The following is a 25,392-nucleotide window of genomic DNA, read 5'->3' as shown; positions in this document are numbered from 1 at the left end:
ACAGGTCAGAGGATGGATCGTCATCCTTATGCTTCATTGTTAATCAATGTGCCATTATTCTTAATGGGCCAACTGCTTGTTTTACATTAGGAAACGAAGACAAACCTTCATCTGCAGATGCCAGATCAAGGGTGCAGATGTTCAGAGGGCTATAAAGTAAGAAGATATGCTGTGGTATTTTATACATTAAAGTGAATGTAGTGTGGACAACGTAATGCATTTGTATGTGAAAGGGTTAACAGCTGACACAGAGGTTTAGCATTCACTGCTATATATCCTATTGATATGGAATTCATGTGTCTGTGTCTAGATATGTGTTATCCCTATGTTAGCCCAACTAGGGACTATGACGGCATGGCAGCAGGCTTCTGCACACATGCTTGTGTGCAGATATGAGGAAGGACTTTCACTCAATGGCAGACCACATGCCTTGCATGCAGAAGGTAATGGGTTCAGTCCCTGGCATTTCTAGGTAGGGCTAGAATAGCATCCTGTTAAAATTCCTGGAGAGCTGCTTTTGGTAGACCTGTGCTATATGAGCCAGTGATCTGACTTGGTGTAAAGCACTATTGGGAATCTTTGACCCTCCGATGGCACACACACTGAACAGCTCTGAAATGCTTCGCAGGCTCTGTGGCATAGATATAGGCACTGTGCTGAAGAGAGCAGTAAAATCCCATCCAAAATTGGAAGGGGGAGGGAATAGGAATATTCTGGTTGATATTCTATGTTGCACTGGCAAAGCATAAAGGACATACTTAGGCCTCCCCCTTCCCTTAACCTACATGTGTTTAGGTCATTTTGTGGCCAGAGGACAAAAGGGGACTAGTCACAAGAAAAAAATGTCCTCAACCTGGACTTGTAGAGGGACTCCAGGAGATCTAGGGAGAATCCCTGTTCCTTCCTGAAGCTGTAGGGACACAGCTGCTGCCTTTCTGTCCTTTATCCTTCCATCTTCCCTGAGCCACTAAATGACTATTGGGGAAGGTACTAAGGGAGAAGACAGGTAGATGGCATGAGGTCATCTTGGTGGTGAATTCCTTCAACTTCAATCACCAAAAAGTACATACATGAGTCTTATTTCCAATTATGCTTCTGTAGGTCACCAACATAATTGTGCCTTTTAGAAGTCTTTTAAAGGAAGTGGTGTCTGTATCTGAGATGATTTGTAAAAAAAAAAAGCTACGGAATTGTAGAGAGATGGGAGGCAGGCAAGAGAAGCTGAAGTGAAGAAGGGGAAGGTTTAGCATGACTTTGCCAAATGTTGCCATCTGGAATGGTGAGGAGGAGGGAAAGTGACAATTGATGGCTTTTCAGGCTTGCTATTTTTTCTCCCTCTTTCCCCACCAAGGCTTTTGCCGAATATTGGGATCTAATATCGTCTGCCTGCCATCAGGAAATTGCCCCAAGAGGGCTAGAATACACCTACATAAAAACTCTGTATACATTTTTGTGTGTTATGCCCCTATGACAACATGCCACCATGACATAAAAGGACAGAAAAAACATTTTCATACATTTTCAAATAAGTGCTCCATACTTTGTGAATAATTGGTTTGTATTTGTATTTTCAGAAACAGATGTGAACACTTAGTGCACCTTATGCATTCAGTTGCTGCATTGCTACTATTCTAACTATTTCTCTTGGAAGATCAGGAATCAAAGCTGTCAAAAGGCAGAAAAGTTTGAAAAGGACAAGGAAAGGAGTTAGAGAAGACCTGAAGAATGGGAACATACCTTGCTTCAGTGGTCACCAGAAATGGCACACTGAGAAAAGGAACTGTAACAACTCAAGGTAGTTTAAAATGCATAATTTACTTTAGAATGAATATACGGCTGGTTATGAAATATGAAAGATATGAAAATTAGGTTGATTGGAAGTAGATGGATATCATGTGAACTGAGAATGAGAATGTTCAAACAACCATGTATGATTTGTTAGTGCTGGGGTACAACTGTGTCCACACGCAGAAGACTACCAGCCAGGAAGACAAACACCACTGCTGAATCTGGAAGCAGTTCACAACTGCTGAGGTTCTTCTGAAGAGGCTTTTAATCTTAGTTGCAGTAAATATTTACAATCACAATACAGCAATATTTACACAAACCAACATCATGCTCCACCATCAACTACCATCCACACCACCATACTGTGTATTTAAGCATTCATCCTTATATACACAAACACAGCTAGGATTCTGATCCAACACCCTTCTAGTGTTTCATCAGCTTCCTGTCATGTAGCCACAGTGACAGTGCAGCTTTGACCTGCTATGACTCATCTCCATGCTCAAGTTGCATCAGCTTCCTCTGAGTCAGCATTTCCTCTTTAGCCCATTGCATGCACCTGAGACATTTTACACAGCCTGAGGCAAAAATATACTGACATAATTAATCCCTTGAAATGACACTATTCTTTTCTCCACACACCCACTTGTTGAAATTCTGCATGGGGAGATGGAGTGTGCTCTGTTTCTCATCCCTACAACACGATTCACCTTTCTCTTCTCCTGCCCACAGCCATTTAGTGACTATTGCGGAGATGAAGTTGATGGACATGCATCCAACTATAGCCAGAGGACTAATAACAGACATATCCTCCAGGGCCAGGAGTTCTTGGAGGATGGCGTTGTTGTATGATCAGCTATATAGACACAGCCTCTCTGCCACCTCCACCACTCTCCAACAGCCACCAAATGAACATGTCAGGGTACAAACCAGGTGAGTTTTAAGGAAATTTAAAGTCATTGAATGAGGGAGGTGGTGAATTCCTGTCTCCATAACAACAAAAAGACATACAGATCCTGAGGACATCACTCAGGACTTTATCACAGGAGGCTGCCAAAGCAGAATCACAGCTGGATACTAGCATCTGTGGCTGTACATTATCACACAGTGCCACGTCTGTCTTGTAGCTGCTTCATTATCCCTGAGTTCCTGGAGTTGTCTTTTTCATTGATGGACAAAACCCATCAATCCCGCCCAGTTGTGCTTCTTTTCCACTATTGATTCCCATGTGAAAATTTCCTCCCATTGCAGTTCCAATATGAAGGCAGTCACATTGTGCAAGTAAGTGTGATTCTGCTCTGCTCTGCTCCTCTCCCCATCCTCCCTGCTACTCTCAAGCAAGCTGGGGTCCCCGACCCAATTGCTTTGCTTTGCTTTTTTAAAAGCTGATCAATTGCTGTGACTGTGTAATTTATTTATTTATTTATTTATTAAAAATACAGATAGAAAGTCATGCAGGGAAGGGCATAGGGCAGGAAGGCAGGGTTATGAAGGCCAGCATGCAGAAGATGGAGCTTGGGACTACAGCTGCATCATGGCACATCAGATGAGTTGTGTAAAAATGACTATCCCCAAAGCAGTATGTTTGCATTTCCTACACTAACACAATTATGGTATCTTAGCAGCCTAGTTTGATAAAATCTTAAATTCTCTCAAACCTGGGGTTTGAATCCTGTCTTTGGATGAGACTGATGAAGCAAGGAGCAAGTCCTTTTCAGTCATAAAATCTTTTCATTAGAAATTCTGTCCTCTGGAAGCAAGGAGTGAGTTTGATGCTTTTTAAAGTTAGTTTTTTCATTGTTATCTCTGTGGGTTTGATTAGTTTATAGTGTTCATAATCGCTGTTAATTAACATCCTTCATTATTGTTAATGATTGCTTTATCAACACTTGCTGGGGATATGTTAAGGCCATGTGCATGCAATGGTCATAGCTATATCCTAATGTTTCTTACTCATACCCTTAAATACAGTCATTAAGGGCCAATCTAGACAATACAGTTAGTGGGTCATTAAAAGCAGAGCTTCTATATGAGGTAAAAGACACATGTTTATGATAACAAGGGCTTGTCTTACTCCATATGTTGCAAACTAGTGTATTTTTGTTTTGCAATTGGTCATTGAAGTAAATATGGGCTTTTTTTTGCAAGTCTGACTACTCAGGCATGGCACCTTAAAGGAATGTCATGCCTGGAAGGAAAATACAGTAAAAGCAGAAAATGTATATTTCTCTTTATCTGTGATTTGCTCTTAGACTTCCAGGAAGTCTTACACAGAATATATAGAAGAGATTTGCCCTAAACTTTAGACTTGACCTTGTTCAACCAAACTTAATGACTGGACTTTTCTGTTCCTTCATGGAACCTGGAAAATTAACCACCAAACTCTAGGGGACCTCTCATAGTTTCTCCTGTGTAAGTGATGCCTCAGATTTGGGTAAACATTTTCATAAATTATTTTCATTTTGTTTAAGAAGTTATTACATTTGAATGAATGTCTAAATTTGTTACAATGCTCGTATCTGAGACAGATACGAAAACAGATACCAAAATTCTTGCATGGTGGCATCTAGGGATGTCATTATGTTACTAGAGATGTTAATAATCAGTTATTTTGTTTCCACACACAAGAATTAAGAAATTTTTCTCCCTGCTGAGTGAGATCACAAGAGGGATTTTATTTTGCACATTTTCTGGGGGTTTTTTGTGGTACTTCTGGACTTTTCTGGGGGTGGGGAATGGCAAAATATCTGGTTTCTCTGCAAAAAGGTCCACATATTTTTGTGCAGCAAAAATGTGGAAATTTTTTGTGTATGCAAAAGGTGTATTTTCTTGTCAAAACAAGTTTTGATTTTTTTTTTAAAAAAAGCTTTTTATGAAAGTCAATTATTCATAGAACTCTGAACATGTGAAAAATATGTGACAGTTGACAATTTTCATGACAAGGTGTCTAATTTTGTCAAGACACCTCTTTTTGTTGCAGTAAGAAAATTTGGGAGTATTTGTTTCATTTCTACACTTGATGCAGCCTTTAGTGGTATAATTTGCTATAACAAATTGTAAATGAGTCATTTGAATCTCCTTTCCTCCTCATCTTATTCTTTTGCAAACATTCCTACACAGTCCGTTTCTCTGAGTCCTTCATTCCTTCTATATTTCCATGCTATCTTTCAGTGCTCACAGATCAGCTCACAGGAAAGAGGTAAAATATTAAACAAATTCTTCAAAATATATCATGAAGATAGAGTAGGGGTGGTAAAAGGTTAGGACAGTGACAAATATTCCAAAATGGTATAAACTCTAGAATTGGCAATAGAAATTTGGAGGAACTAAGACTGGATTCAAGCACCTTACTCAGTGAAACCTTTTCTATAATTTTTAACAATACCAAGTAGATTTGCCTATCTGCAGCAGGACTGTTTAAACTGACTGGGACTAATTCAGGAAACTCTTGTACAGACATGATGTGTTTTTACCGTTTTCAACTTTTGTGGCTTCAAGTATCACATCCTATGTTAACTTGTCCACCAAGGAACCTCTGCGCCTGGCTAAAATGGAAAATCCATGCATTGTAGAGGTTTCTGGGACATGTTTAGGGTACATAGTCAGTTTATCTGTTGGGCTACAAACACTACAAATCCCAGGATTCTGTGGGACAGAATCATGCCAGTTAAAGTGGTGTGAAACTGTTTTAATTTTGCAGTGCTGATACACTCTCAGTTGAGGCTGGTGACTCTGACAGCCATAGAGTGGTGAATCCAGTTAGTTTAAGTTAAAAAACAAACAATGGGTTAAACATATTCTGTGGATATAGTCCAGCATCTTGATAGCATCTTTAAAGTATGGTGTTAAACTCAGAATGGATTCCCTGCCCTACTGATATCAGAGCCAATAGCTTCTACTGGCTTTGCTTCTGCAGAAACTGAGAATGCTTCCTTAAGCCGTCCCAACATTTCTTGGCAGCTGTGCATTGCAGGAGTTTAATTTTGGTGGGCCAGGTGTCTTTCCGGTGGGCCTGCTTTCCTTTACTCATCTTTTCATGAAGGTATCACTAATGATCCTATAAAGAACCCCAAGGTTCACTAAAGCACTATTAGACAGCCACTATCATAAATCATCACTTGGTGAAAGGAATAAGAATTTTAAAATCTAGTCTTAAAATATCGCAGCCTGCCTTCCACCTACCAGGGCTGTGAATTGCAGTCATTGAGCAGCTAATGTGACATGTCAGCTTGCCAGATTTGACTCTGGATATCCTTTTACAGTAACAATGCATGTAAGGCAGAAAAGGTTTCTTTTAAGGCTGATAAAGTGAAGCTTTCCAGTTTAGCTTTTCCAGCGTGTACTTTGATGAAAGCATAATTTCCCCCCTAAATGAACATTAACTGGTAAAAGGGTGTTTCTTCCTCTTCTTCTTCTTTTTGGCAGCAGAGTCCTTCTTTTGTTCTGTGGATTCATTATTTCACCTGGCTCAAATTCAAGCATCTTCTTCAGCACTTAGTGCTGTTAAATATCCTGTCTTTGCAGGTAATAACAATTGAATTTGGGACTACGGCCAGAGAGCCTGAGCAAATGTAAGAAGAAAGAGAAGGACAAACACAAAAAGAAGGTATATACCAATTCTTCTAACTCTGGCTTAGTGTTACACTAGATACAGGACTCATGTGTCCTTCCAGATCCTGTTGGTTTTGCTGATCAAGGGTGCTGGGACTGGCCATCCAACAGCATTTGGACGGACACATGAGTCCCATCTCTAGTGTAGCACTAGTTTGACACTCAAGCCAGAATTAGAGGAATTGGTATATACATTCTTTTTGTGTTTGTCCTTCACTTTCCCATTGTTGCTGTGTGTCTTTAAGTCATTTTGATTATGGCGTCCCTAAAGAGAACCTATCATGAGGTATTCTTGGTAAGATTTGTTCAGAGGTGGTTTATCATTGCCATCCGCTGAGGTTCAAAGTGTGTGCTCTGCCCAAGGTCACACAATGTGTTTCCATGTCTGAGCAGGGAGTCCAATCCTGGTTTCTAGAGTCATAGTCCAACCACTACACCACACTGGCTCACATGATTCTCACCATTGGACTAAATACCCATGCTTTATTATGAAATTATTTATTTTTTATTACTTAAGATTTTTAAATACCATTTTAATTGCCCATATCTCATAGCAATTAACAATGTTACAATACTAGACCCTACTCAAATACTCACCCATTGTGGGAAAAGGCACATCCTTCAACTCCCCTTGCCAAAAAAGACAAAAATTGCTTCTTCCTTCCTAGCTGCACAACAGCAGCCAGACAGCACATGAGAGCACCTCTGCAGCTAATATGCAACTGGGGCAGGGGGGGAGAACTAATGTAAAAGCCAATTGTGTGCCAAAACAACATAATTCAAAATGGATGAGCACATTTGCTTTTTTCATAACTATCTCTGAAAGATAACCAAAACAGGCACAGCAGGACTCTAGTGAAATGGATCCCACAACCTTGCCTTGGCTCAGCCCGCGCTGCCCAAAAAGCATAAATAGTACTTGGGATCAGGCGTGTCTGTGGTCAGCTTAGAAGTGTTGCCAAGTTATGTAGTATGTGTGGGATTGCAAAACCTAGCAAAGAAAAGCAGCACTCCACTGATTTTTATCAAGAACAAACAAAATCAGCCTGGAAATCTGATACTGAAAAAGAAACTAGCTAATTGGTGAATGTTCATTTTTTGCAGCCAGTACTCGGATAACACAGAGCAATTTTATTTTTAAAAAGTGTAAAGACCCCTTAGGCAATGATCCTCTATACACTCACTTAGGGATAAGGAAAGCATTGATTTGGTGCCAATGGGGGAATTTTCCCCATGCCACAGCAAAATTTTCCCTGCACCCACTTCAAATAGGACAGCATGTTCCATAGTCAGAATATTGCTAATTCGAAGTGAGAGGTTTTTTTTTTTTTTAAATAGTGTAGACAACCCTCTAAATGTGTTTTCCCCCTCACTTAAAATATGGCTTTTTTATTGCATTTTAAAGCATGGCAGCTACTGGGGAGCAGTTAATTATTGAGATGGAAAGAAATCAAGAGGGGAAATTTAATTTGTTTCTCCCTTTTACAGTCTTGATTAAAAGTGCACCTTTGAAGGTACTGTTTTTCATGGGGGGAAAGCATCTATTGGTGCCAATGGAGAGGATTTTCCTCTTCAAAGTATATATCAGTGTGAAAGCACGGATTTTCCTCAGGACTCCTCCAAGGGAGGAAAGGGTTAGATGTTCCCTCCGCATGTTGCTACATGCTTGATAATTACAACCTCTCCTACTGGTTGCTATATATGCATTTGAAAAGTAAAGTTATCTAGTTTAGCTTTACCACATCCCCAGGTCATCAAATGGTTTTGATAAACTAGGAAGAAAGAAGAGCTTTGGAGTCATGACCACCATATTAAAATGTAACTTAACATAATCTTTGTCCTGATTATTTTCTACGAACTGACTGAAAATCTGCTGGAAATTGTTCTACCTGGCAAGCCCTGTGTATGAAATAATTTGCATTACAACTTTTTTCTTTTTTCTTTTTCTTTTTTGTGGTTGCAAAACCCAGAATCACATGGTTAGCTGCTGCACAAAAATGACCTCATGTCAATGAGGATCCACACGGTGTTATTTTAAAACAAGGAATAGAACTTGAATGGTTACTTACATAATTTGGTGACACTGGTTGGAATTATATTGTTAGTCCCAAGGCAAGAAGACCCAATTGAATCAAGAGGATTTACTATGACATTGACTTACCATTCAATACATACCATTCCAGAACTCATATATGTTGATCCCAGTTGGCCCAATTTGTTATGTTTTTCAAGGTTTAGACAAATGAGCTGCATAGCCCTCATTACCATACAGAATCCAATTTCTGACAGGATCAAATGGAAAGTTATCAACCAAAAGTGGCAAATTCAGTTGCACAAACATATTCAAATGAAATGAACATAGAAACTGATGTTCATGAATTAAATGTAAACTATTCTTTTACTCTGATGAATATTCAGAACTCCTTCTTTCAGCTTCTGAAACTGTAAAATTTACTATGCTGAAATTCCTTACGGATATTAATTTCCTTCCATGCAAACTGATTTCATTGTCTTTCTTCATTGTGTATATCAATCTATAATCTCATTGAGCTGATGACCTGAGACTTTTCTTACCAAGTAGTTCTTCCCTCTCTGCAAAATGCAATTATTCTACAAATACTACAGACCATTGTCCGACAACAGTTACAAGGAAAGACTGGAGCTTCTGTGCCTTTGATATAATAGCTTTTATTTGTTCTAACTTTTTATTCATCAGTACAGTGAGTAAAGGATTAGAAAAGAATGCAGTTAGTAATAACAAAGAATGACAATCTAATTAATATGTACCAGAATCCTTCCCTCTGCATTGTGGACAGGGGAAGATAGTCCAGGCCCTAAGATCTGGCAACCTTAGTCCCCTTTATATCAATCATGTATGAATCTAATATAGAAATAGTGCAGCTGACCTTCTGTATCCATGGATTCAACCACCCATGGCTTAAACTTGCAAGGGAGGGGGGAATCCCAGAAGCAAACCTTGATTTTTGCCATTTTATATGAGACAGTATTTTATTACACAACTTTATATAATGGACTTGAGCATTCATGGATTTTGATATCTTTGGGTGGCCCTGGAACCAAACCCCAGTTTACTACAAGGACTCACTGTACAAGTGGTCTCAGAACCTAATAAATGCTTTTCCTTTTTCCTTTGGGTGCTTCTTTTAAATATGCTGGAGTTTTCTAATGATTCATGGAACATATTTCTTTAAATCCAAGCTGGCAGATATTTGTGTAGCAATTCTGAAAGCCTTGTAGATTTTGTAAACTGAGTGGAACAATCTGTGGTAGGAATTAAAACTTCAAGAGATGATAAATTTGAGACAAGGTATACCTTTTCATGAAGACCAGCTTTTGTTGCTGGGATTTGCCTCTTATCTTGGATTTCACTTTTTCAAAACATTTGTACTTAATATGAAACATTCTTCAACAAAGCAGAAGATACAGTTCTTATCTCCTCTGAGATATATCTTTATCAAAATAAAAGAGAAACATATGCATGTATTAATTTAATCTCTGGTCTCGTGACGGACCAAATGCGTCAGCTAAGAGCTTCACTTAACAGAGATGGAGAGCTTTGAATCTTTCCTCCCAGCCCCGACTGTTTCATACTTTATGCAGATTCTAGTTTTATGCGCTTTGCTCAATTGATTTGTCATGGCATTTTAGAAAAATATTCTAACACTGCTGATTATTGTAAAACATCAAACTCAAGATGGATAAATAATAACAGTAATAAAAAGATCTCCATTAACACAGTTTCATATTAAACAAATAGGGTTGCAATTGCTCAATTTTGAGTGTAATTGGACTGTTGACTTGTCAAAGGAAAATGCTTCTGAGATGCCTGCTGTTAGAATTATAGTAAAATAGCTGGCACTTCAAAGTGTAAGTATGGAATATACAATCTAATTTCCATTTTCCAATAGTATCAAGGCTGCTACTAATTTGTGACTTTTACTAACATGGGTCTAATGTGTGATCCTGAAGGAAGCCAAGACCTTGACACAGGGCACAATCTAGTAAGCATGCTTGTAAAGCACAATCCTTCACCAGTATATTTGTGTTGTTGTCAGGGGGTGGGGGTGGAGAGGTGTAGGGGTGGAAGTTGCTTGCTCTTTTTTATTTCCCTTCCCTTCCTTTGAACAACAGCAGCCAGGGAGATGGCAAGTTCAGTTCTACCCCTTTAGTTACTGTTTGGCTACAGGATTGCACCTTGCTGGCTCCTGTATAGCTGGGGAAGAAGTAGCAACTTCCATTCCCAATATAAAACCTCTCTTTTCCCAGATGCACAAAAGCAGATAGGACATTTCAGGGTACAACACTGCTTCTGATCATCCTGGCTGAACATCATGGAATGAGTGGCATTGTGCAGGAAGGTATACGATACCTTCTGCTACTATGTAATGCATATGTAGCTGTACTCATCAGCAATCTTCAGATTTCTTCAACACTGACTGATAGCTGCTCCAGTAAATGTTTTGCTAGATATTCTGCATATTGTCATAATATACCCTTTAGATGACTCAGATGAAGGGGAGGAGGAGGCAGATTGCTAGGAATCTGCAGCTCCTGATAATGGAGCTTTCTCTGATTCTAGGTTGCTGGGGGCTGTGGTAGTGAGGGACTCTGTTCCCCAGCAGAGATGGCAGAGGCCAAAGATGCTGAAGATGACATGACCCCATCCTTTGTTAAGATGCAAAGAGAGAAATGCAGATCTCAATGACTGTTGCCTAATGCTGACCTGATTAGACACATACTGGATTGCAAAAGAGGATCCCTGTTGAGATGCAAATGAACTTTAAATTTCCTGGACTTTGAAAATCTCCCTATTGCTGCATGGCCAGAAGCAGGAGGAACCTGCCAGCACAAAATATATCGTCCTCAGTATACCACCTTTACTAAGGACTGAAACAACATGCAGTCATCTGACTAACATCTCCAATTGTTTTCTTTCTTTCTTTCTCCTGTTTGGTTTGTAACATCTTGCCTGATCAAGAAGCCCAAGGAGCTTTGAAAGCTTGCAACAAGTATATTGTGCATTTTGGTAGGCCAATAAAGGCATCACTGACAAATTATTGGCACATTACAGACCGCCGGAAAGAGGTGGTCTGCCTTCGCTATCATTAGTGGTGGCGACAAGCTCCAGCGGCCAAACCGCGAGGCTTCCCTCTGCCACTAAGAAGAAGCGCCAAAATGGCGCTTCTTCTTGCGCCACGGAAATGATGCGGCACTGCATCATTTCTGCGGTGCAACGTCCGAACGCTATGCGTCCACAACGTCAACATGGCACCCCCCGTCTGTATAGGGTGCCGCCATTTTGTACGCATGGAGCACGTACTAGGGTTAGGGGTGTGAAGAAGTCACGCCCCTTCCTAACCCTAGTACGCGCTCTGCGCGTACTATATGCCCATGTGGAACGGGCCATTGATTATACACCTGTAACTTGAAAGAGCTGTCCACAATTATCACAGCAGTTCCCTCCTGGATTTGGTGCTGAGAGCCATGTTATCTTGTTGACTTGGAGTACTCTTTAGTATTCCTGATTTCATGACTTTGGATTGGCTAGGTTTTGAGGACTGTTTACTCCTTGTTGGCTTCATGTATCTAGACAACTGATCTGCTTCAATAACGTCTGGACCAGCTGATGTCCATGTCTCAATTTTTTACCTTCATCTTGCTCAGATAACCTGTGACTGACCTGGACTGGACTAACTATACAACAATTCTTGCACTCTAACCACCTGTTTCCCCTGGCACTTGTTGGCTAGAGTATAGGACATGTATAAAGCTGCTCATTTTTAAAATGAGTTTGTCACTATATACTTGTTGCAAATCCTGTTGTGTAATTGATGGATCTATTTTAGCTTCTGTTGCAGGATCCATTCCAGTTGAAAACCATTGATATGGACATGGTGCTTGCAATATCACATCTAAATGCGTTTTCAATCCTTGTCCTCCATGGTTAATAAAAACAAACCATGAGATTTGATTAGATGGGTCCAGGTTGTATGCACGAGGGTGATGCCTGTCTTAAAAGAGGTGATGGTATAATCACCCATAATGAAGTCTGTGCTGGAGCATATCCAGTTCATTAAACTCCCCTCCCTCTTTATGGAAAAAGTACTATGTGCTCCAACTTGGACAAGACTTTTCAATCTTGGTTTAGGCCTTATTTTGACAATTGGCCTTTGTTGACCATACTCTTTACAGGAAAGGGATAGAAGGGTTGTGATCTTGTCTGATGTGTCCTGCTTGGTTTCTCATTTTAATGGCTCAGCCCTGTAGATTAACAGCTGTGGCTCCACTCAGAGGTTCCACTGTTGCTTCTGAGTTTGGTTTTAGGGAGAAAAATTGGGTGATTTAACAATTGGGCTGTGGGGTGCCACAGAACACCATCTTATCCCTGTGCTGGTGTACATGCTGGTAATATTCAGCTTTGTTTCTCTATATCAATTAACACACTGTAGATCAATTCACACCAAACCTGGGCACATGCAATGGGGAGGGGGGCACATCTTGCCCTTGCACCCTCAAGAACAGAGCAAATACTTCCCTAGGGCAGGCCAGACACTGAATGCATCTAGCTAATGGAACCAAGAAGGGCTGGTGAGTCTGCAGTTCTGGGGTGGTAAATCCACCCTTGCTTTTATTCCAACTGCCTCTACTGAAATGGAGTTGTAAGAACATACCCCATATTGACTTTGAAAGACTCCAGATATCTGGCTCTATCCCATAATGCTACAAGAGTAGATATTTTCTAGTATACTAATGCAATATTTTATCATACCCCAACCCAGTTCATACTAAAGGCATTACATGTGTATATTAACTACCTTAGACTTGCAATAACTCTATAAAGTGTGATAGGCAGATTAACAGTTATGTAGCAAATGATACTCAAGTGAGTACAATGTTTAATCGAGGAATTGAGCCCAATGTTTCTACAGTTAAAAACTAAGCAAGGTGAAATGTTAACTGCATAAAAGTAATTAAAAATTTTTTGTTTAATAAACATTTTGGTAAGCTTGACTATCAGTAGACCCCTGAAGATGGGTGTGAGGAAGTTTAACTCTCTGTTAGCCTGAAGTTGCTGCACAAATATTTGCCAGTTTGGAATTAAAAAAATAATAATGAGATTTTCCTGACAAAAAATCTCCTGTGTGAAGTCAAAGGCTTTCACAGCTGGCATCCATTGTTTTTTTTTTTTTTTTTTTAGGGTTTTTCATGCTATGAGACCATGTTTTTTTAGAACACTTCTCACAGCCCAAAAAACTCACACAAAAAAACCCTATAAAAATCTCCTGTTTATAACTTTTAGTTGCATTTCAAGGTGAAGCTTCCACTGGCAACAATAGAAAATGCAGCAGCAGCTTCAGAGATACATTTTTGGGTTGTTACTAACATGAATTGACTATAACCAAAAGATGTGAACCAAGATGTCACAGTGCATAGAGAGACGTCTTACAGTTACACTACATGTGCCATAAATTTCATGAATGCCATCAAAATATGCATGTTAACAGTATTCATGAAATGAATGTCACGTTTAGTGTTGTGTCTTCAAACTGCTGTACAGATAAATGTAAAAAAAGAGTGGGGAAATAGTGGTCCTCCACATGTTGACTTATCAAGTCAACAATATTACAGTCCTCAAACCAGATAAAACTCCAACCATCCCTACCTATTAGACGTGGTGACTAGGGATGAGGGGATTTAGAATCCAGCAACACAAAGGAATTGGCACTTATACATTTCTTTTTTTTTTCCTGGCAGTGGATTCAGGATATTGCACCAATTTCTGCAGAATCCATTTACATTTCTGGTTGCTATTGCCCTTACTTCAAGATAACATTTCCATATCAAGCCTTTTGCGATCATAGTATTTCAAATAAAAACCCTCTTGTGTTCTGACATTCTCCATCATTCAAGAGTTGCAGGTAGAGGCCACAGGACACTCACCACCTAATAGGAAGGACTATTTTTTTAAAAAAGGAAAGGAATTTGAAGCACATGGTTTTAAAAGTAATAATGGGAATTTAACACCTCTTATAAATTCCTGAAATTCCAATGCCAGTTTTGACAGATAATTTTCATAGTAATTCTGGCTTTGTGGGTGGAAATACACATTAAGAACATAACGATTTGCCCAGTTTAGTTCTTTGATCTTTGCCAGCTAGAAAAACAAAAAAGTCATCTTTTCATTAGTAAATCCTCACAAAGCATTAAAACAATTCCTTCTCAACACATTTTAAATGGTGATTCAGTTATGCTTAATTTGTTTGAACATGTACGAAATGAATTTAGATGAAAATTGCAATGAATCTAATGATGTCTTTTACCTGCCGTTCCAAACTTCTCATTGATGTGGCATCTTGCAGGAAGTTGTTCTACTCACTCTACCCTTGGTGCCAGATTTAATTGGCAGGAGAAAGAAACTTATTGTAGTTAACTACCCAATGAATTTCCATTTTGAAGAGAATTCAGATAGGTGGGGGAAGAAAAAGGTACCATGTAATTTCCTCGAAATATATGCCATAAGAATACAAAAGCAAAAGGGTCCTACTCTTTTTTGGTGGTTGGTTTTTGTATTTTGGTTTTTTGCCAAAATATAATTTTAATGTGTCATGCTGGAAAAAGACCATGAAAGGCACCTGTACATTCTTCATTATTTCCTAATGTTCTGTATGACGTGTTATGTTAGAATGAAAAGGCCACCCATTTCATTCTAATAGTCTGGTGGGAAGTGCCCCAATGCCTTCTAAATGAATAGCTTAGGACTGTGTTCTAAAATATGCTGGGTGTTTCTCGGAATCTTATATGGGGTTCCACAGGGTGAAGATCAATCCATGAAAGTCAGCTTTCCCTCTCTGAAAAGCAGCAGGATTTCTGCAGCACAAGAATGTACTGTGTATTAGAATATACAGAGCAAAATCATGAAACCAGCATTTGCTCCATGTGTGAACTGACTTGGAACAATCATTTTTGGACTACAAACTCCAGAATCCCACGGTTCTGCCAATGGCCATGTTAACTGGTGAGGATAGCCCAAAGAAGTAGCTGTTTCAAGATTTGCTTTGGTATATGTGTGTGTGTGTTTGTGTGCCTTCAGTCACCTGCTGACTTATGGCAATCCATGGATGCCATTGGACTGTGGTAGAGAACCTATGTCACATGTGCACTGTCTTGGATGCAAAGCTATTTTGGAGGGCACACAGAGAGATGGGAAAGCAGGTGAAGAGGAGAACCAGGCGTGTACCTGTTTCCCCTCCCCACCCTCCCAGGCCTTTAGCTGTCTCTGGGGAAATCCCGACCCTGGAAGGAAGAAGTCCCATCCCTAGAGGGCAGAATTCCTGTCCCCTCAAATTACTACATCTGGAGGTTCCGTCTCCAGAAGGTGGAAGTCCTTCCCCCAGAAGGCAGAAGTCTTGCCCTCAGAAGTCCCTTATCTCTCCTGGAAGTGCCCCTGGCACCAGGAAAAACCTGGTGCTAGAATTCCTTTGAGTTTGGGCACCCTGTGATAGGGTTTTCTTTGCCAAAGGTGTTTTTGCCAGTACCTCCCACTGAAAAATAGCCTACAGCACCTAGTATTCATTGGCAACTGCTGGTATAACTATGTTTGTGTAGGAATGGTAGCAAGAGGGGAAAGGCCAGGAGCACTGTGGCCATGAAGGAATTTAGGTGTTAGTGAAAGAAGCTGCTAAAGCCGCCTGGTTTTGCTTTCTCTCACTCTGAGTAAAGTTTAACTACTAATGAAGTTTGCCACACATTTCTGGCTTGAAGCAGCTACTTGAGGCATCAGATATGAAATGGCATCAGCTACTTAACTTATTATTTATTAATATTGTATTTTTCTTTGTGTATGTGTGCCTTCAAGCCACCTGTTGACTTATGGTAACCCCATGAATTCCTTAGGCTTTTCTTTGGCAAGGAATACTCAGAGGTGTTTTTGCCAATTCCTTCTACTGAAAAATAGCCTATAGCACCTAGTATCCATCCAAGTACTAACTAGGGCTGATCCTGCTTAGCTTTCAAGATCAGGCAGCATCTGACACCTTTAGGGTATTTAGGCTAGGATATCCTGGATTTTTCTCCACTGTGCAGAGAATTTACAGCAGACACATGGGGCAATGTAGAACCAGTTCTCTAAGGTAGGTAATTTAAAAAGTACAGATCCAGGTCAAACGACCCATAGTACTGTATCAGTTTCATATGAAAATATGGGGATGGTAAACTGTTATGAAGACATAGTTCAGGCTTATCTCTGAGTCAAAGCTGTTTTATATTTTTAAAAATATCTTTAACATGGCTGTTGTTAAAGCATGTTTGCCAGTTGTATGTGATATATTATACCTGTTGGTTATGTGCACCAATTTATGGCAGGAAGTCAAAATCCCAAAGGGTGTCTCAAGTGGATTAAAAGGGAATGGTCAGATAAGGAAACAAGTGAATCATGAATCAGATAGCATCCAGGTTGGGTTTAGGGGTTGTAATTTCTTTTCTTCTTTTTTTATTAAGTGAGGTAACTATGAAAATATAAGAAGAGAGAAATATAAGAAGGTATGAAAGTTAGAAGAAAGGAGATGAGGGTTTCAGGTCACTCTCATCTTTTCCAGAACTGATTTTTCTGTGTAGTCATTCCCAGAAATATGTATATGCATGACTTGAAGAGCCGGTGTAGTGTAGTGGTTTGAGTGAACAGTGATTTTGGAGACCAGGCTTCAATTCCCTGTTTGGCCATGAAACCTACTGGGTGATCCTGGGTAAGTCATATGCTCTCAGCCTTAGAGGAAGGGAGTAAACAATTCCTCTGAACAAATCGTGCCAAGAAAACCCCATGATCAGCTCACTTTAGGATCATCCTAAGTTGGAAACAACTTAAAGGCACACAGCATTGACAACAACGACAACAATGCTTAGACAAAGGACCAGGCATGTCCATAGTTTATGAAAAATAATCTTTTGGAGAAATTTCCAGCATCCAGAGAGGTAATTTTTGACATCATTGTTATTATGAAAATTAGGAGTGTATCAGGAAGGTCAGGAAAAAAGTTGAAAATACAAAATTTGAAAGAGGAGAAATTCCTGACAAATCTGAAAGTACTACCATATCAGTAGGTATGAAAGTGCATGTTTATCATGTATTTCCCTTTACTTTGGTTTCTTAGCCTCACTTATCAATGTCTCCATTGCTATAAATGCCCAGGGAGTGACAAGAAGGGACAGTAGATGGGTTGTATAACATATTCTCTTTCTATCTCCTCAGTGTCACATCTTATCTGCCAAAGCTATACCCTGAGATATAGCTGTGATGTTGCAGTGTTGACAGATTAGCCTTGGATGTTTAATATTTAGGAGGGGAGAGATTGGGAGATTTTAAAAAAAATTTTAAATAGGAAATTTCTAAATAGAAATGTTAATAAAATCACAAAAGTTATTTACTTAATTATTTTTGTCCCCAGTCTTCAGATTGTCTTATTTTTCTTTTTCAGTGCATGCTTATAGAGTTCTATTCTGACCACTGTAAGACAGGGACATCACAGAATAACATATTAAAGGCTGTTCTTGTCCTATTCCCACAGGAGTTACCAAAAAAAGAAAGAAAGATTGTTCTCACAAGATTTACAGAATGGCTTTGCAGACTCAAGAGGCTTTCTTGGAGAGTACTTTGGATAAGCAGCCAAACTTTGGAGTGCTTGTCCAATTCAAATTCTGAATGCTTCATTAGATGGTCATTTGCAACATGGCATACATGCAAACAGACTTGTACTCTAAAGCTTTGGGTAAATTTGGAGACAAAAGAAAGCCAGATAAAATGAGCAAGCTTGTCCTAATCAAGTCTGTTGTTTCTGCAGTATCACTGACTTTGCCTCAGTGGGAACAGAATGTACAGTACATGATGCTTATAATAGATCTGTGTGACCCAAAGAAAATTTAATAAGTACTTTCAGTTTTTGCAGTTCCATTGAACTACTTGTCTCTGCTTTCATTGTCCTAAATCCCATCAGTCCTGAGCTACTGAATTAATGAGTTTTACCAACATCATACAACAATTGATTCAGTGAGTCTAGTTAAGACTAACCAATAAGATTTAGGCCATTAACTAGGACTGTTCAGCATACATTGATGCATTTATGTGTGTGTGTGTGTGAGTGAGAGAGATTTATGATTTATTGCTTTCTCCTCATGGAATGTCCAATATGTGTTCAACACGATGTTTCATTTAAAAATGGTATAGAATTAGTAGGCTGAATCAGATGAGATACAGTGTATTATGGCATGGATAGATGCAGCTTTAGAAGAGGTACTTGGGGGTATGGATCCAGGACATAGCCCAATCTTCCTCATCCAAACAATAAGGGATCCAAAAGTTCACACAAGGCTATTGCTGCCAGCAACCAGAATATTATTACAGATGCCTCCTCCAGTCAATCATTCAGGGACAACAAAGATGTTTATTAGTGGATGTTGTTTGAGAGGACTGGTCTGAAGTGAAATTACACAAGCGTCCGGCACCTCATTTGCACGAATAATACCACAAACATTTTATTTTTGTATTATTATTTTTTTGAAAAAAAGATACAAGTCACCCATATTTGGAGGAAACTTCCTAATATTCAGAGCAGTTCAATACTGAAACATATTGCTGTAGGAATTTGTATACTATCTTTTGTTGATGGGATTAGATGGGGGCTGAAGGGCCATCTCTCAGGAATTATGTAGCTGCATTTTGCAGTGTAGATCTTGAATATAACAGGATGGAATGAATTATATGATTTCAAAAGCCACTACTAGATCTAGTGGTGAGAAGCCTGGATATGGTGCCGAGAACCAAGAAACACACTGATAACAGGAGAGAAACAGGACACAATTTTATTACATACAGATGAAATATGCTGGCATAATGGAAGCTTCAGGTCCAGGTATGGGATAACCTATCTGTCATCTGCCTTATTAGCCCACCTGCTGAAGGGGACAACCACAGAGCAAAGATTCCTTGTAGCCACTTGAGCCATTTTTTTCAAATAACCTTTGAGGTTAACTTTGTTAGCTGCCCCAATTGTTCTCAGAGGTGTGGGATACAAATAATAAAAATTTTTAGATTGTAAGCCTGAGGGCAGGGAACCGTCTAACTAAAAAGATTGCATGTACAGCGCTGTGTAAATTTACAGCGCTTCATAAATAAAGGTTAATAATAATAATAATAATAATAATAATAATAATAATAATAATATGGGGGAGTGCATTTATCTTCCTCTGCCAGACCAGAGTGAAGCCTCAAGCTGTAACATCCAGATCAAGAAAAGTTCATCTTCTACTGGCCTTGTACTGGCCAATTGAAGAGACCTCTGTGTGAAACAGTGTGTGGACTTTTGGGAAGAAGACAAATAAGATGAGGAGAAAGATGCCACCCTCTGTGGCACATCCTACAAATGGGTTTTTCTGGTAAACTGGGCCCCCAGCTTTCTAAATGTATGATTATACCCACTGTAGTTTTATGCTTGAACCAGTTTGGTGCCCAGATTGAAATAGATCTATAATGCATTTCACCAGTTATCTCCTCTTCCCCAGAAGAGGGGAAACTGAAACTGTAGAGAAGCCAGCTGTTTCTAATAATTGGGGTGAAGAAGTTCTGATCGAAAGTTGCAACAACAAATGGAAACGAACAGCCAGTCTCATTGGGAATGAAAAGTGAATTGGGCAAATTTGTACCCAAGTTTACACAACAATATAACATGGCAATAAAATGATGACAGTGATGGAGACAACTGAATTGACTGCTAAGGGAAAGTCTATTTAATCAACAAGTAAAATAATCCTTCTTGCTTTTCAAATTATTTCCCTGCATGTCTGTGCAATAACTTTCAATACCCTTTGGTCTCTAGCCTCCATTCATTTCTTCCTATTAGCTCAGTTTGTTGGAAAATGCACAGAAACCTGTGTTAAAGTGACCACCCCAGGGAAGAAACAAGCACAATAAAAGGGGGAGAGGGGGTGGAAAAAAGAACAAAAAAATCAATTGTCTAGCTGAGAAAGGCATTTGCAGAAGGTCATAAAAGGTTGTAGCGAGGACCCCAGAGATTCTTTAAACTAGTTATGCAAGTAAGACAGTCATCCCTCAGAGCTGTGGCATATTGCAAGTTTGAGTGTTTCAGCCTACAAGACCAATACAGAATTTGTAAGAAACATATACTGAAGCCTGAAGTCTTTCTCACTTTTCCCCCCTTTCCCACTGTTTATGGTTAGGTGCAATCACTCTCAAAGAGTGGAAAGTCCTCATGAAATGGAAAGTTAAGATGGCCCCATCTATTGCTTATTTATTGATTTAATTTTTTATTCTACTTTCTCCTGATCTGGAACCCAAGAACATTGCTAAAGCAAGATAGAGCTAAAACATCATTATTATTGTTATTGTTATTAGTTACTTTATGGCTAAACAAGCTATCATATTTAAACACTTTTAATTCTTTAAAGTATAAAAACATTACAATAAAGAAGACTGTTGCTGTGGGGATGGCATACTCATTCTCACCTTTATAGTTGCTCACTTTGCAGCTACACTCAGTTGGATGAAGCTCTCCTGGTGCCAAACCACTGTCAGGAGAGTCTCCAGCACCAGGGTTTCTGCTCAGTTTGAAGCAATTGCAGGAGTTACCACAAAAATGAATGTTGATTTGCCACCCCCACCACAACAAACCCACAAGCTGCTCCTGATGATCATAGTGGGGATTGCCATCATTAACATTTTAAATACTGTCTTCTCTCCCCCCACCCCATGACAAAAAAGCAGGGGTGTATCCATACTACAGAATTAATGCAGTTTGGTAACACTTTAACTGCCATGACACTCATTTATAGAATCCTGGGATATAGAATCACAGAATCATAGAATTGGAAGAGACCACAAGATCAATCCAGTCAAACCCCATGCCATGCAGGAACTCACAATCAAAGCACCCCTCTCAGATGGCCATCCAGCCTCTGTTTAAAGACCTCCAAGGAAGGAGACTCCACCATTCTCCAAGGGAGTGTGTTCCACTAACAGCCCTCACTGTCAGGAAGTTCCTCCTAATGTTAAGGTGGAAAATCTTTTCCTGTAACTTGCATCCATTGTTCCCAGTTCTATTCTCTGGAGCAGCAGAAAACAAGCTTGCTCCCTCCTCAATTTGACACCCCTTCAAATATTTAAACAAGGCTATAATATCACCTCCTAACCGTCTCTTCTCCAGGCTAAACAGACCTAGCTCCCTAAGTCTCTCTTCATAAGGCATGGTTTCTAGACCCTTCACCATTTTGGTTGCCCTCCTCTGGACACGCTCCAGTTTCTCAACATCCTTTTTGAACTGTGGTGCCCAGAATTGAACACAGTATTCTAGGTGAGGCCTGACCAAGGAAGAATAGAGTGGCACTATTACTTTTCTTGATCTAGACACTGAACTTCTATTGATGCAGCCTAGAATTGCATTGGCTTTTTTTTAGCTGCCACGTCACACTATGGACTTATGTTCAACTTGTAATTTACTAGGACTACTAGATCCTTTTCACACGTAGAACCTTATTGCATACATTATTTTTCCTGTTATGGGAATCGGAAGGGGATTCTCGGGGCTGTGATCAGTCGGGAAAAAATGGATTGTACCATACAGCAAATCCTCCACAAAATGGCCCCGTTCCATTCCCCGGCACCAAGCTGTCCCTATTCAGTGCTGAGGGGTGCCATTTTGCTTGGTCGGAAAACTTCTGACCCGAACATTTAATGTTCTTCAGCACTGAATGGGGATGGCTTGGCGCCAGGGAATGGAAGGGGGCCATTTTGTGGACGATTTACTGTGTGGTAAAATCTGTTTTTTCCTAGTTGTGTGTGGCCCTGAGAGTCCCCTTTCCATTCCCATAACAGGGAAAATAATGCGTGCAATAAAGTCCATCGTCTCATTAAGCCAGGTGCCCCCCCATCCTATATCTATGCATTTCATTTCCCCCCCAAGTGCAATACTTTACATTTCTCTGTGTTTAAATTCACTTGTTATCTTTGGCCCAGCTTTCTAATCTATTAAGTTCATTTTTAATTTTGATCCTGTCTCTGGGGTATAAACTATTCCTCCTAATTTGGTGTCATCTGCAAATTTGATAAGTATGCCCCCCTATTCTTTCATGCAAGTCATTGATAAAGATGTTAAATTGCACTGGGCCCAGGGCAGAACCCTGTGCCCCCCCCCCCAGATAATTTGTCTCCAGGAGGAAGAGAACCATTGTTGAGCACTCTTTGGGTTTGACCTGTCAACAATTACAAAGGCCTGTTACAGACTGCCAAAATAAAGCTGCTTCGGGTCTCTTAGGAGGTATGCTGTTTAAATGATGCATGCATCCTAAGAATCTGGAAGCTGCACCAAAGCTGCACTCCAGTGCTTAGGATTGGAGTGTGGCTTTGGCGCAACCTCTGGACTCTTAGGACACATGCATCATTTAAACAGCATACCTCCAAAGAGACCTGAAGCAGCTTTATTTTGGCAGTCTGTAACAGGCCAACGTCATTTAACAGTTGCATTGCCTAATCCACATTTTACTAGCTTGTTTGCAAGAATGTCATAGGGTACCTTGTCAAAGGTCTTACTAAAATCAAGATATACTATATCCACAGCATTCCTGTCATCTACCAAACTGGTAATATTATCAAAAAAAGAGATCAGATTAGTCTAGCATGACTTGTTTCTCTGAAACTCATGTTGACTTTTTCTGATTATAGCATTCACTTCTAAATGTTCACAGACTCTTTGTTTAATTATCTGCTCTAGAATCTTTCCTGGTATTGATGTCAGACTAACTGAATGATAATTGTCAGGGTCCTCTTTTTCCCCCTTTTTGAAGATGGGGACAATGTTTGCCCTCCTCCAGTCTGCTGGAACGTCTCCTGGAGTTCTCAAAGATTATTGCTAATGTCTCTGAGATTATATTTGCCAGTTCTTTTAATACTCTTGGATGTAGTTTATATAGTCTTGGAGACTTATATTAATTTAGATTAACCAGGTATTCCTGTACTACCTCCTTACTTATTCTGTGCTGAAATTCCCCTATTCTGTCCTCTGCTCCATTTTTCCCAGTTTGAGCATCTTTTTCCTTTGTGAGAAGACTGAGGCAAAGAAGGTGTTGAGTAGTTCTGCCTTTTCTCTATTCCCTGTTAGCATTTTACCATCTTCTGCACATAGTGGCCCTGCCACTTCCTCCTCCTTTTTGCTGTGAACACCTGAGCTCATTCTGCACTTTAGCTTTTCTGACTTTACCCCTACACATGCTCACTATTTGTTTGAATTCCTCTTTGGTGATTTCCACTCTTTTCCATTTCTTATACATGCCCCATTTAAAATTTAGCTGCATTGAAAGTTCTTTAGTCATTCATCTTGGTTTCTTGAGACACCTCCCACTTTTCCTCCTCATTGGAGCAGTTTTAAATTGTGCCTTCAGTATCTCCCTTTGGAGAAACGCCTATCCATCCTGAATACAGTGGTACCCCGGGTTACGAAATTAATTTGTTCCGCCGCCGCTTTCGTAACCCGAAATACTTCGCAAGCCGAAAAACCCATAGGCGCTAATGGGGAAAAGCCGCGATTTCATGTGAAATAGCGCCGAAAAGCACCAAAATTTTTTTCGTAACCCGAAAAAACCTTCGTAACCCGGAACAGTTTTTTTAAATGGATTTTTTTCGTAACCCAGAAATTTCGTAAGGCGGCGCATTCGTATCCCGGGGTACCACTGTACATAGTTTGCACCAAAGCTCTCTGACAGACCAGGTTGAATACAGCACCAAACAACAAGTCCCAGGATCTTGTAGGATAAAGTAAGCAATGGCAGTTAAAGTAGTGTCAAAGTGCTTCACTTATGCAGTGTAGCTACACCTGCAACTCAAGATGGCTTACAAATTAAAGCAACAACATCATTATAGCAGGAACATAGAAAATGTCAATAGTATTTTCCTGTTGAAAAAAGGAGGCCATTCTAGGCTTCTTTAGGAAGGGAATTCCTGAGCCTAGGGGCAGCTCCCAAGAAGCCTTATCTTGACTACAACATCTAACACACTCCAGACAGCATGATCACCAGGATTCTGGGTGTTGTAGTTGGAAAAAGTAACTTTTCTTATTCTGCTCCAATTATGTTTTTTTAAAGACGCCACAGCTCACATTGTTACAATTCCTCTTGGTGCTCTGTTGTTGTTGTTGTGTGCCTTCAAGAAGGTTTTCCTTGTTAGTCATTCCCCTGGACTGATTCAGACAATTAAGTATCATGCACATGATAGGATCACAGTGCTTCATCATTACTGTGGGTAGAGGATTGAGTATCCAACTCAGATTCAAATCCCTGCTCACCTGTTAAACTCACAGATGACCTTGGTTCAGTTAGTACCCCTCAGCTAACTTTCTTATGTTTGATATGGGGAGGAGACAGTACAATTATACATTTCCTTAAACTCCTTGGAGGAATACTGTGGTATATCCTCTTTATCTGAGGACACCTCTGAGAGCAAGTGAGGGTGATCTGAAGTGGTGTTGATGCTTTCTGGATTTGTCACAAAGTTAGTCCTAGGCAATCAGGGAAGAATGTCACAATATCACTCATATTCCACAAAGCAGTGCTTCCTGATTAGCAAGTATTTATCAGAGGCATCACTTGAGATGTGCAGAGAGTGTGGACCATACCATGCAACACCACAGATAGGGGGGTGCAATATGGTGGGATGGTACAGGCATGGCTACTGGCCGAGTGAGAAAGGGGTTGCCTCACTTTCCCACTCATTCAGTATCCACACCAGAGCCTAAATGGGATCTCTGGAGTCCACAGAGCCCCTCCCCCAAGCTGTGGCAGCTGATACTGGGTCCTGAAGACTGGAAGGGAGGCTACTTTTTTTAGGATCCAATGTGGCTGTTGTGAGATCCACTGCTCCAAACCTTGAATGGACACTCCAGACAGCAAACTGCCACCCCCCTCAGCAGTGATCTAGGT

The 25,392-nt window shown here is 40.0% G+C and overlaps 1 long non-coding RNA gene across 1 annotated transcript; it reads left to right on the top strand.

The window, feature by feature from the left end:
• The first annotated feature begins 88 nt into the window (after positions 1-88).
• Positions 89-19,977, top strand: LOC121930472. The gene is made up of 4 exons (XR_006103953.1): positions 89-156; positions 1,575-1,795; positions 6,214-6,312; positions 19,664-19,977. It is a non-coding gene; the product is annotated as an uncharacterized LOC121930472 (long non-coding RNA).
• Positions 19,978-25,392: the final 5,415 nt, after the last annotated feature.

Source organism: Sceloporus undulatus, chromosome 5 (assembly GCF_019175285.1).
Source record: "Sceloporus undulatus isolate JIND9_A2432 ecotype Alabama chromosome 5, SceUnd_v1.1, whole genome shotgun sequence".
Lineage (NCBI taxonomy): Eukaryota > Metazoa > Chordata > Lepidosauria > Squamata > Phrynosomatidae > Sceloporus > Sceloporus undulatus.
Note: the sequence above shows the minus strand (reverse complement) of the source record. Positions and strands in the feature narration are given on the sequence as shown.